The sequence below is a fragment of the Echiichthys vipera genome, assembly GCF_963691815.1.
Source record: "Echiichthys vipera genome assembly, chromosome: 5".
Classification (NCBI taxonomy): domain Eukaryota; kingdom Metazoa; phylum Chordata; class Actinopteri; order Perciformes; family Trachinidae; genus Echiichthys; species Echiichthys vipera.
Window position 1 is genome coordinate 18,151,433 of NC_139830.1, and position 12,775 is coordinate 18,164,207.

Sequence of the window (12,775 nt, forward strand, 5' to 3'; positions counted from 1 at the left end):
AGAACCATGGGATATCATCTTTATTTATTTTCACACCTTCTTCCTTGTCAAATCACACACACTGCAACTTGAACTGAAATGAGGAGCGGGTTACAGAGGTCTGGAAAGCGCAATTCTTTCTAACTGCAGACCTCCGGATTTGTTTTTCCTTGACGCTGCTTAAAAAAAATGTTGCCCGAGTTGGAGCGTTTTTTTAAGGATCGCACTTGTTGTGATGAACCTTCCGCTACTACTACAAAATGCACACACAGCATTACCTCACTGTTGGCCTGCTCACAGATCTCTTATCCTTATCATCTTTCCAATCGCCCTCCCTCTTCCCTCACCCTTCCTTCCATCCAACGTATGCACCTCTCCCTCTTTCTGCTCGCACCCTCTGCCAACTGTTACGTGAGGTTAAGACCTGTGTGAAGTCCATAGCCTCTCTTATTCAACTCTTCACCCACAAGTGCACACAGCCCAGGTAAATTATATTCAGTCATTGATACAGGAAGGGTGTATCTACGGTAAGCCCTGTTACTGAGGTTGGGGGTCCTGTTTGGCAGCGAGGAGGGGTTAAAATAACCATGGTTACTAGAAATCATAACACTCAACACAGAACCAACAACTACTGATAAGACTCGGAATATGTGTGTTAAAAGATTAAGAGAATCACCCACAATAAACCCTTCCTGACAACCTTTCCAAAACACACACACACACACACACACACACACACACACACACACACACACACACACACACACACACACACACACACACACACACACACACACACACACACACACACACACACACACACACACACACACACACACACACACACACACACACACACACACACACACACACACACACCCTCACATGGACACCCTCACATGGACACCAGAGCACTTTGCTTTGCAATCACAGAGTCTGTGACATCAGAGAGACCTGCGCCCATTAGAGGCAGGGCGAAGGCAAAGTGAACACGCACAGAGAGGAAAATCAAACCCTAAACATCACAGAGAAAATGCTGATAAGATCACAGTCAATGATGAAGATATTTTTACCTCGCTCTGACTCAAAAACATCTCAGTGTTATTTGTGCCATTTGTGGAGATAATGGCCAAAGTGTTGACATCAGGGAAATGACATAATGGGAAAGCTGTGTGTGTGTGTGTGTGTGTGTGTGTGTGTGTGTGCGTGTGTGTGCGTGTGTGTGCGTGTGTGTGCCTATTATAGAGGAGATGGAGGATTGGCCTAGCAAAGGACAACAGTCCTTCTCACAGAATGATGAGAAACATTTTTTTTTGAAATAGCTGAAAAGAAGCCGGCAGCAGAAGTTAAACCAGTCAAGCTGCGGTTGCCAATCACAGAACCGACGATCACCGACTAGAAGGTGCCCACAGGAAGAAGAACCTTGTTTAACACGTAGCATCGTAGCGTGGCGCTAGGCGTTGAATCGGTCTTCAAGTTGTGCTTTTAGGTTTGTATGTCTACTTGTGCTTTAATCAGCACGGCTAGCAAATTCTAGCATTACGAATGGCGAAAACACAGCAGTGTGTGCACCAGATTAAAACCCACAGTGAGCCTCTAAAGTGAATTTCTGGTGTAAAATCATCCTATATTATCATATGTGTAGAGATCATGCTACTGCAGAGGTTTGGTGTTATTTTGAGCAGTATAAGTGGTTAGAAAAGCCATTTTAATGCCTTCACCGTACTGCCCCGAGCTAACCAGTGTTAGCCAAGTCAAGCTGTTAGCGACTCTCCTGGAAAACTGTCTCGATGGCTTATTTGATGTGTGCAAGTGTTGAAAGAGTCCGTGGGATGATTGTATGTCATGATGGAGGGCAGAGGCTACAGAGCACTGAGGCTGCCAATAAATCTCATCTTCTGGTGTGTTTCCCAATGTCTCACTCGCCCCCTGGTGTGTAAATTGATTGTCTTTTGTTTTCGACATGCAGCAATACATTTCTGCTATTATTAAGTTATCATTTTACGCAAAAGACATAAAGCTCCACCGTCATATTGACAGGTGAACCGCAGCAAATCAGACTTGTCATGTTTTGGTCACGTTTCATCCCATTTTTCTTTTCCAATCTGCCCATTTTGTACATTAAGTGTGTCTGAATAAATCTTACCAACCTTAACCATGATTGCCTCGCTAGCATTGGAGCCCTCTTTTTAGGATTCATAGACCATTTTCACAGAAGACATTTTGACTTGTTATAGAAGGAGGAGTACAGGTGCAACTAATAATATTTCTGATGTGATCATTTCCAGCAATTAATGCAATGGCTTGCAGGTAATTAGTTGATTAGTAACACCTGTGTTTGACAATCAATCTGCTGTGGAAACGGTCTAATTTAAAGAGGACATTGGATCAAACTCTGGTGTATTTTTAGCTGCATCTTAACTTGTTTAATTATTTAATGGGGAAGTAAATAGTCAAAGTAAATAGTAATAGTGTACTTCCAGGTTTTACATAAAACTGTGTGAGACAAATATCAGATGCATGTAATCAGACGCATGTGTCCGTTTTGTGGCGAGAGGAACAGGAGTGTAGCCGAACGGAGCAAATGTGGATAAGTGATTTTCTCTACTACCCAGGAATACACTTCTTGCCTGTTTCTTTTTCTCTCCATCTAAAGCTTTTCCACTCGGCATGCTCCTGTGCAGACACGATTACGTTTGGCAGTCACGGTGTGTGCGGACAGTCTGAGCCTGGCATGGCCGGAGAGAACAGGGGTTTCCCCTAAAAAATCCAAAGATCAAAACATCAAACACCGAAGTAAGAGTTTGACCTGGGGCTGGTTTCACAAAGAGATAGATTTTGACCTTAATCTAACTGCTGGTCAAACTTAAGATAGACTAATCCGTATAACACGGCTCTTAGTCCACAGTTAGTCTGTCTAAAATGTCTAGACTAATATAGCCGTAAAATTAGTGTAAGACTGGCCTAACACTGAAGACCAGTCTAAAATATCCTTCTTTTGAACTGAATCCCTCCCTTCAGGCTGCAGGCCGTCTCGTCGTCTGGCCCTGTCCTCAGTCTAACAGCAGTAAATCTCCGAATCAGAGCAAAGTATTCAAACCACTGAGCAGACATTTGTTGTGGCATGTCGAATTATATTAAATTAAGTTTTTTAAATCCACCATGTTTTCCATCCTCCTGGCACTACCTCTGCCTCCGTCACTCCACCGGTTTCTCAGCCTGACCCCTTACTCTCTATCCCTCCCCCTCTCCCATTTATCAGTGCCCCTCTCTCTCCATCCCTCCATCCCTCCCTCTCTCCCCCTCTCTCTCTCTCAGACATGGGCAGGGTAGGATATCCCGACAAAGCCAGGCTGTACAAACACAGCTCTGCGACAGGAAGAACTCCCAGCCCTGAGAGAGGAATTTCCCTTCAGAGCTCACACACTAGTGCATGCACACACACACACACACGCGCACACACACGCACACGCACACACACACACACACACACACACACACACACACACACACACACACACACACACACACACACACACACTCACACACGCACATGCAATTCAGACGCACACAGGCATCCAACCCGAGTAAATTGCTTATCTTTATTTTTCCACATACAATGCTTTAATTCATCCCTGAAAATATTATTCTGTGTATCACATTGGGGATTGAAGTTGGCAAAATGTGTCATTCATTATTTTATAAAACAGGATATGGAGCTTTAATCATTTAACATCAGCTACCAGCCATGACGTCAACGCTGACACCACCTTCTAAGTTTTATAATAGCTGCTTATTTGCACATCCAACAGCTGTGGAGCAACATAGACATTCAGGCCTATTAGCGTAAATGTCTGTGGTCACCTGATGAACTTTTTAGCCCTGCTTTTGGTCTCCGCCAACTCTCAGCCACATTCACACTGCAAGCCTTAGGGCTCGATTTGGATTTATTGGCCAGATTTTTTAGTTTGGCTGTTCACATTATTTTCTGAAATGTGGCCAATATCAGATTCCAGTGGTCACGGTCCTGAAGTGACCTTTGTGCAAAAAGAACAATAACAAAGATGTCACACGCAATACACCGTCATACAGCAGTAAACAAGGAGGCCACTGAAGTTTCACGGTTTCATTTATGAGGGGATGTGTAGACAGTGGAAGCCAGTGGATTTTAAAGCAGATGATAACGAACACGAGGATGAGGAGAAAAAGGGGCAATGTTGTTGTTTTTTTGAGGAGCAATAACTGCTGTGGAGATGTCCGTGGATGTGGAGTCGGAGCCAAAGTCAGTGACTACCCCCATCGCAAAATCAGACATGGATCTGAATCAGGACCACACATGAGAGTGGCCCCAATCAGAACTGAAAAGATCAGATTCCATGTGATTTGTGCTGTTACGAAAAACAACTATCTGAGTCACATATCAGCAAAACACAAATCGGATTTAAGCCACTTTTGCCTGCAGTCTGAACGTAACCTGTTGGGAATATTCACTCATCATTCATTTATTTTTGGAAACTGTATTGTTGGAATATGTTTAATTGTATAATTGTATGTTCAGCTGACCTGCAGCGCAAGTAATTCGCTGGAACTGGATGGATTAAACACTGTCTCTGTTTTCCATTGAGCATTGTGTCTTTAAGGAAGCTTCTTTGGAAATGTTCGGGAAATTATGTTCAAGTTTATTTTAAGATTAAGTTCTTTAAGTTTCTTAAATTTAAATTTATTTTGTCAGCTGACTGAGAATAATAACGTTCCACTTATCTTTAGCTCACTTGAATTTTGAACTGTTTTCTTTTTATTTTCTATTTTTCTGGTCTTGGCACACATTTGATCATTTATCTATCCTCTATTTTCACCACACAACATTTCCACTTCCTGACTACATTTCCAATGTTCCTAATGCAAATATGATAATAATGTTTTTTTCTCCAGACCAGTGATTAGTTAAGGGTGGGAGATGCTGTTTTAAATTAGAAGTTTTAAATCATTTGGCAGGTATATTTGTTTTAACACTACATTATTTAACAGTATTAATGTGTATTTTTAACTCATATGGTAATCTTTTACTGCCTTCAGTTTTAGTCGTCCATTTAAATCCCAATATATGATCAAAAAGCCACACACTTCGTCAAAATTAAAGCATCAAGTAAAGCCTGCTAACAGTAATTAAACAAATGCACTTAAGCTTTTATGTACATATAAAACAGCGCAGTCACACAGCACAATAAAAATCTTGTACACACACACACACACACACACACACACATACAAACAGGAGACGAATCGACTGTTAAACATTCGCTTTGCAGCTGAAAATTAAATTAACTGCAAATGTTTCACACAACTTTAAATATTCCTAATCTACAGCTGTACATTTGTTGTTTTCGTGCACCTGCCGACTCGCACCCTCAGTGTCAGAAAGCTCGAGTAATTACAGACTCGCACATTTACAAACACAAAAGAGAACTCACACAGAAACACATAACACGCAAACGGTTGTCATGGCAGCAGCTGTGCCTGAGCGCGATTGGGTGGCTGACACCTCACCTGCACTGCAAATTAGTAGTGGAGGTAACCACAGTAACAATGCCATTACTATTCCAGTGGCAAAGATATGGACGGACCATGCTGTTAGTTTCATGATGTTTATATTGGAGTGTAAAGAACACAGCAAGAAGCTGAGAAAGATTTCCACTCTACTGAAGAATAAAAAATGTTTTTATCTGGACACTGAGGCTCCCCAAAGACTCATAATTAAAGCAGCCCTGTGTCAGACATGATTATTGTGCTATTGACTGATTCTTTGCTTACAATAACAAAGAAGAAAAATCAATCTCTTTAAATCAAAGAGTGTCCGGTGCAAAGGAGAGCGAGAGAGACATGACGTTAGGGTGGTTCATCACAAAGTCTCTGCGGAAATTATCCAATGAAGGCCATCACCCTGCCCTCAGGTGGAAAACATGCACACACACACGCACACACACACACACACACACACACACACACACACACACACACACACACACACACACACACACACACACACACACACACACACACACACACACACACACACACACACACACACACACACACACACACACACACACACACACACACACACACACACGCACATACACACACAGCGAGATGTTGAATTAGACCCCTGGTGTGCAACCGTCCACCCCGCCCTGCTCCCATGACCCCATCCCTATAATTAAATGTCTGTTCTTGCTTTCTCGTCGTCTTTTCTGTTTTTCTTTCATTCTGGACATAATTAGCAGTCGCCTTTATCTTCCCTTCTTTGCCCTCACTCTCTTTCCATTCCCCCACCACAGATTTCCTCATCATCATCGTCACCATCTCTCCATACTCCTGTAAACTCTCTAAAAATGTAGATAAAGTAGTAAAAGTCAAATGTTCCCTGATAATAGATATATTCATTTTCATTCGATTTTCAATACTGATGCAACAACGTGTAAGCAGCATTTTATTGTTGTAGCTGGAGCTCCTTTGACCTGATGTACACACAGTTGGGTAGTTTAGTCCCAACCTAGGCATCGGCCCCCCTCAAGGGTTCACAAGACACATTTGAGGGGTTGTTTATGTGCTTCTAAAGAACAAAAAATATTTTTTTTTAGCGGAATATCGGCTTATGTCACATCAATGAGCCTTGAACCGCTGATATTGATCGGCCCGACCTTAACTGCACGGTTATTATTGTATTGTTTTGTAACTAGGAAAGTGAAGATCCCCAGACTTAACAGAGTACTTATTTAAACTAAACCATGATGACCTAAACCTAACCAAGCTGTTCTTGTGCCTAAACCTAACCAGATTTTAATAATAGCATCAGAAAACTGTCAGAACAAGCATCTGTTTCGTTCTAAAGGGGAAGGACAAATTACATCTTTTTTTTTATCTAATATGGAGGATCTGTGTCTAATAGGTTTTAAGAGGAGATCACTCTTTGGTGGAGCTGCAACTCATAGACATCAGCAGCTTCTTTGTAAGAGACCACAAGCCAAAATGGTTGGGAAACACTGATTAGTTAAAATTAAAGTTCAAGTTAAAGTTAAAGTTAGTAACTACAGCTGTCAGATACAGTAAATGTAGTAAAGTAAAAAGTATAATATATCCCACTGAAGTGTTGTTGTGGAGAAGAAGTATGAAGTACCTCAGTATTATAAAATGTTACTTTCCACCACTGTCTGTCCGCGCTCCCTCTCTGTCCATCTGACAGTCACATTCCTGCACAGTTAACCGACTCAAACTAAACTATGCGGCTTCTTCAAACGCTGTGGAACAACAGAGGCCTCTTGACATGACGTGCCCTCGTCCTCCATGTCGTCCTGTCCCATCTCCATCCTGTTCTCCCCTCTCTCATCTTTTCTCCCGTCCTTTACCTCCTGAAGCTCATGACTCTCTCAACAGAGTGAGTAAGACGGTATGACACACGCACCTCCGCCTACGTCTACACCCCCACCCAGAACACCTGTGCTCCACACTGAGATCATCCAATAACCACCCAACTCTTACTTCCTGATTTGTTACTCAGTCACCCCACCCCCCACCACTATTCTTACATCAACTTTACCCTTTTGCTCATTAATCTCAACCCTCTCTACCACCTTCCACCCTTCCCTCACATCCCGCATCGCAACCCAGACTGCTGCCCTCCTCCCCCTCCACCCTCCTCCTCTCCGACTTCCGCAGGAAATTACCTTGTCTGGACACTTCACGTCCACGGCTGCCCTTTCAGAGAGAGGCATGAGTGAGAGAATAGGGAGTGGTGTGTGTCTGCGCAGAATAGTGTGTTCACAGATTTCTAGACGTCTACAACAACAATTTGCCCTACATAGTGTAAATATAATTAAAGGAATATATAGGAACATAATAATTTTAACAGATCGAGGGTCATATGGTTACTTTTAACTCTCTGAAACAAAATTATTATTATTATTACTATTATTAATAGACCGAGAACAATAGTCAGTGTCTGAGCCAGAGGTTTCAGAGGTTCCTGTTCCAATCAAATGTTATTTGTTAATCTAAACATACTACAACAAAACCACTACCTCAGGGGCTGAATACAACATATCATGGAAGCACCAAAAAACTGCAGTTCCTCCAGTGGCCACTTGAGGCTCGCTCCAAAAGTGAGTCAATCTCATAGACCCGTAAGTTAAAGTGCCAAACTTCACAGCAGAAATAAACATGTTTACAGCCTGGTTGAATAAAATGCTCCCCTTTTATGACAACTATACGGGTGCTGAATTTTTTTATACAGCTCATCTGTTTAAATTATATTAAGGCTTAAAGTTATGCGTATTTAAGGGCTAGCCACTTTGAGTGACAGGTGGGTGGCTTCACAGGACACTGTAGGCTTCATTCGGCCGCCTCAGCTTCATCCATGCCCCACCTTTTTGCCCCCAGGAGTTTGGGGACGTCAGGGCACTGAACAAGATGGCGATGACAGGAGCCACCCACTTTGAGCTTTATTCTGGTTCTTCAGAAATCTATGGGTGACGTCGAGACAATGTCCATATTTTATAGTCTATGACGACACATCTGCTAAAAAAAGGTGGCACATTTCCTATGATAACTCAGCTAAATATATTACATATAAATAGACAGACAGACAGAAATGAGAGCACAGGATTATATATATTATATATGTGATAATGAGACAAGTATATTGTCGACTATGTGTGTCTCGGTGGACGGGAATGACAGGCCGGAGCTGGAGAGAGTTGAAATCGTTACTGAAGACTGGTTGGAATATGTTTCACAATGTGACGGCTGAAAACATTTTTGCAGTCGCTCCTGTCAAGCTCCGGCCAACACAAGAAGTCGCAGAGAGAAGAGGGAGGATTTATGACAGCTACTCTATCTCTGCCTGCTCTGTGTAATCCACCGGGACGGGATGTGGCTGAATCACTGGAGGGCAGAGACACCAAGAACAAAAGGTTCAGAGGAGAAACAGAGAGAGTCAGAGGGTGTGTGTGGGAGATGTTAGAGTGAGGAGGGTAAGGAGATATGACAAGAAGAGAAAGAGATCGATGGTGAAGAAAGCCAACCATTTGCTCTAATTACACCTGTGTTTAAACAATTGTATACCTGCAGTCTGCGTTCAATGACACACACAATGACATCCAGAGACTGTAAATTCACTGTGATCATGTAAATCAAGGTTCCTTTGACTCTTTTCTCTCCTAATAAAGACTCCTACTCTCAATCCAATTTGCACACAAATGAAATCATTAAAACATGCTTCCCTTGAGACGTTTACCCCCGAGGTTATTAACTTATCTCTAAAAAACACAAGCTCCACATCCCGAAGGAATAAACCTTCTTTTTGTTTTGTGTGTTGACTGATGAATTTGTGAACTGTGTGTTTGGGTGAGACAAAAAGTGTGCGTGTGTTTGTGTGTTTTATTTGTGTGTGTGTGTGTGTGTGTCCGGTGTGTTTTATGTGTGTGTGTGTGTGTGTGTGTGTGTGTGTGTGTGTGTGTGTGTCCGGTGTGTGTGTGTGTGTGTGTGTGTGTGTGTGTACAAGACTGCAGGTTTGTGTGCACAAATGATGTGCACAACAGTATCAGCGTTCATACAGGTATGCAAGGCTGCGTAGGAGAGTCAATTAGGAGACAAAAGAGAGGAGAGTACAAACGACAGGAGGAGAAAGAGTGAAAGAGAGACTCTGGAGAGAAAGAAAGCTCCAACTATTCTCCTCTCCTTTCGTTTCCCTTCACTGACTTCCCCCTGTTCTGCTCCCACACAGCAGGAATGCACAGCTTACAACCATGTGTGTGTGTGTGTGTGTGTGTGTGTGTGTGTGTGTGTGTGTGTGTGTGTGTGTGTGTGTGTGTGTGTGTGTGTGTGTGTGTGTGTGTGTGTGTGTGTGTGTGTGTTTGTGTGTGTGATATGACGGTATAAACAGTCTCCTTTGATCAGTTTCAGTGAATAGATTTACTTAATCACTGTTTTTAAGTGCATTTCAATTTCATGCTACTACATATTTCTACTTCATTTAAAGGTTGAATACATAGAATCTTTATTTAAAGCTATATTTTTTCTAATAGTAAAACACCCACGGGGTGTTTTGAGGGGTAAAGAATGAAAGTATTGCTTTTCCATAAAAAAATAGATTTAGTCTCAATTAATATTAAAAAAATGTTTGGATGGGTTGGACAATGACTTTCTGTCACGTTCTGTTTACATTGTACCAGCCAATAGCAGACGGCACTGGGGTTGCCGGGGTTGTCTGTTGTTCGGCAGAAACAAGGAATCATTTTGAGTTAGAGCCATCTAATCGATTACACACCACTCAAAGAAAGACTTCCAGTTGAAAACTGGCTAACGTTAAATAGTGTTGTAAAATTAATTGATTAGTCAAAATGAGTCATTGCCTTGTATGATTCATCACTTCACATGGTGCAGGCTGATCGCTTGGCACACTCGGCTACGAACCTTGGCAACCCGAGTGCTGGAGTTATTTTTTGTTGTTGCGACTACGTTCTTGAGACACAGATGGCAGATGTGCTCTGCTCATTCTCCATATTCAACCTTTACTTTCAGAGGAAACTATTGAGCGAAAGTTTGAATATTTGGGAAATATGCATATTTGCTTTCTTGCAGCAGATAATAAATTTACAACAGGGGGAAATGTAAAGCCTGGCTACGTTTAAAGAGAGCAAAATCCACCTGCCTGCACATATAATCACTAACATATTATATTCAAGTTGTTTGACTTGTATAAAAACCAAAGGGTGACAATGACAGTTTGCCATTTTACAGGGGGTTATGGATGGGACTATTTCTGAGAGGGACCTAGCTGCAGGCAGAGAGTGGACCCCAAACCCTTTCTAAGTGCATTCGCATGAGCAAAAAGCTCAGCAGCCTTTTGTCGCAGAAAGACGACGGGAGGACTTTACAGCAGTCCAAAAAACTAATGTATGTCACAGAACTTTTTCTTTTCTACCCTATTAATCACCTCCCACCCCCTCAGATTTATATTGAGACACTTTAGAGGGAGTGGACCCCCCAACTAAACATCTAAATTACTGAACCAAAAAAGCAATTAGAAATCGCTCCATCTCAACTGCCTACAGCCGTAAAATATGCAGCGATGCATCAGTATTAACAATCTCATAATATACAATAGTATATGAGTCACAGGGGCCATTTTACATTTGAAACTTTAGCTGATAATACTTGTACGTTTACATGAAATATAAAGTATTTCTGTTGTTGTACTGGTACTTTTACTTGAATGAAGGATCTGAGTAGTTCTTCCATCGCTGTTACATCTTAATAAGTTCGCTTCAGCTTTCCTTTCCCTAATAAAGACACACAGAGACAGTAGAATAACAGTAGAGCACACAGGGACTGATGGGAAGACTCGCAGCAGCTACACTTGAAGATATTTGCATGACGGCCGCATTTTGCATGTTGAACTCAGTGACAAGAAGAATTTCACTGAGGAGGAAGAGCTTCCCCTGAATGAAAGCATAGAGAGCTTCAACCAAATTATAAAAACACTTCCTCTCTTTCATTCCCTCGTGGAGATTGATTTATATTCGTTTACAACACGTCTGCCGCCACTCCAACACAATAGAAACAACAGGAATGTGAGGTGTTTAAAGCATCAACGAATGATACTTGAAGACAGTCATTTCAGAAACAACATCATGATTCTACAGACTTTTATCTGCGCTTATGTATTACTGTAATTCTTTGGTTCAACAGTAAAAGTAGTTCCACTTCAAAACTGTCTTCATTATCCAGAAATGAATGCTTCTATTGGATCTATTGGACTGTATAGAACAGAAAAAACCTCTTTGCCAGTGATGGAAGACTCAGAGTCATATCTATGCAAACACACAAGATACATTTAACAGGAATGACAAGAGACACACACACACACACACACACACACACACACACACACAGCTCTCACAGTCGTTCCCAGGAACAGGCAGCTATGGCCTCTGGCAGTGAACCTGACCATGAATGAGTTTTAACACTTGACGTGAGGATTACAAACGACGGGGACTTCACTCCATTCATTTCACGTTAACAATATTTCTATAGCGCCTATTGTCATTTGTCACAGGTCGTTTTAACAAAAGATCCAGCCTTAACTAGACCCTGATGAACTACTTCAAAATGACAAAAGGTCAGGAAACATCCGATTCAGTTCCCACCATGTCTGGTAAGAGGTGGTTTTACGCTGGTTTATATACATATAGGAGGAAAAAGCACCACCTAGTCTTTAGTTTTGCACTGTGTAGCTACCACCTTTCCTTCTCTTTAGCTTTACATTCATCCTCCTCATTCATTTACGCACTGTTTGTTCCCACGTCTGTCAGATAAACACATTCACGGGGAACAAACTAACCGAACGCCCTTTCTTGGCAGTTCCCTTTGTTTCCCCTCGTCGGCCTAACAGATTCAACAGTGAAACCACCAACAGAGAGAGGGCTTAAAGAAATGACCTTGCATTTATGAAGACTTTGAACTTTTACCGTCTCCGCGAAGGCGCCGCAGCTAAAACATCCCAGACCACTGAGTGTCTGTGATTCTACGACTGGGGTCAAAACGAAGCCATGTCCCTCAGACTATTTGTAAGATTACTGATGAAGCACAGTCTGGACGAGGAAAACAGCAGAGACATTTATTCTCTTGTAATTCTAGTTTTCATGTAAATTCATGGACACGATGATTTACATGCACTTTTTTCTAAATAAGACAGCATTTTACAGCAATTTGTGTCACAGTTCATGAAAAACACAAA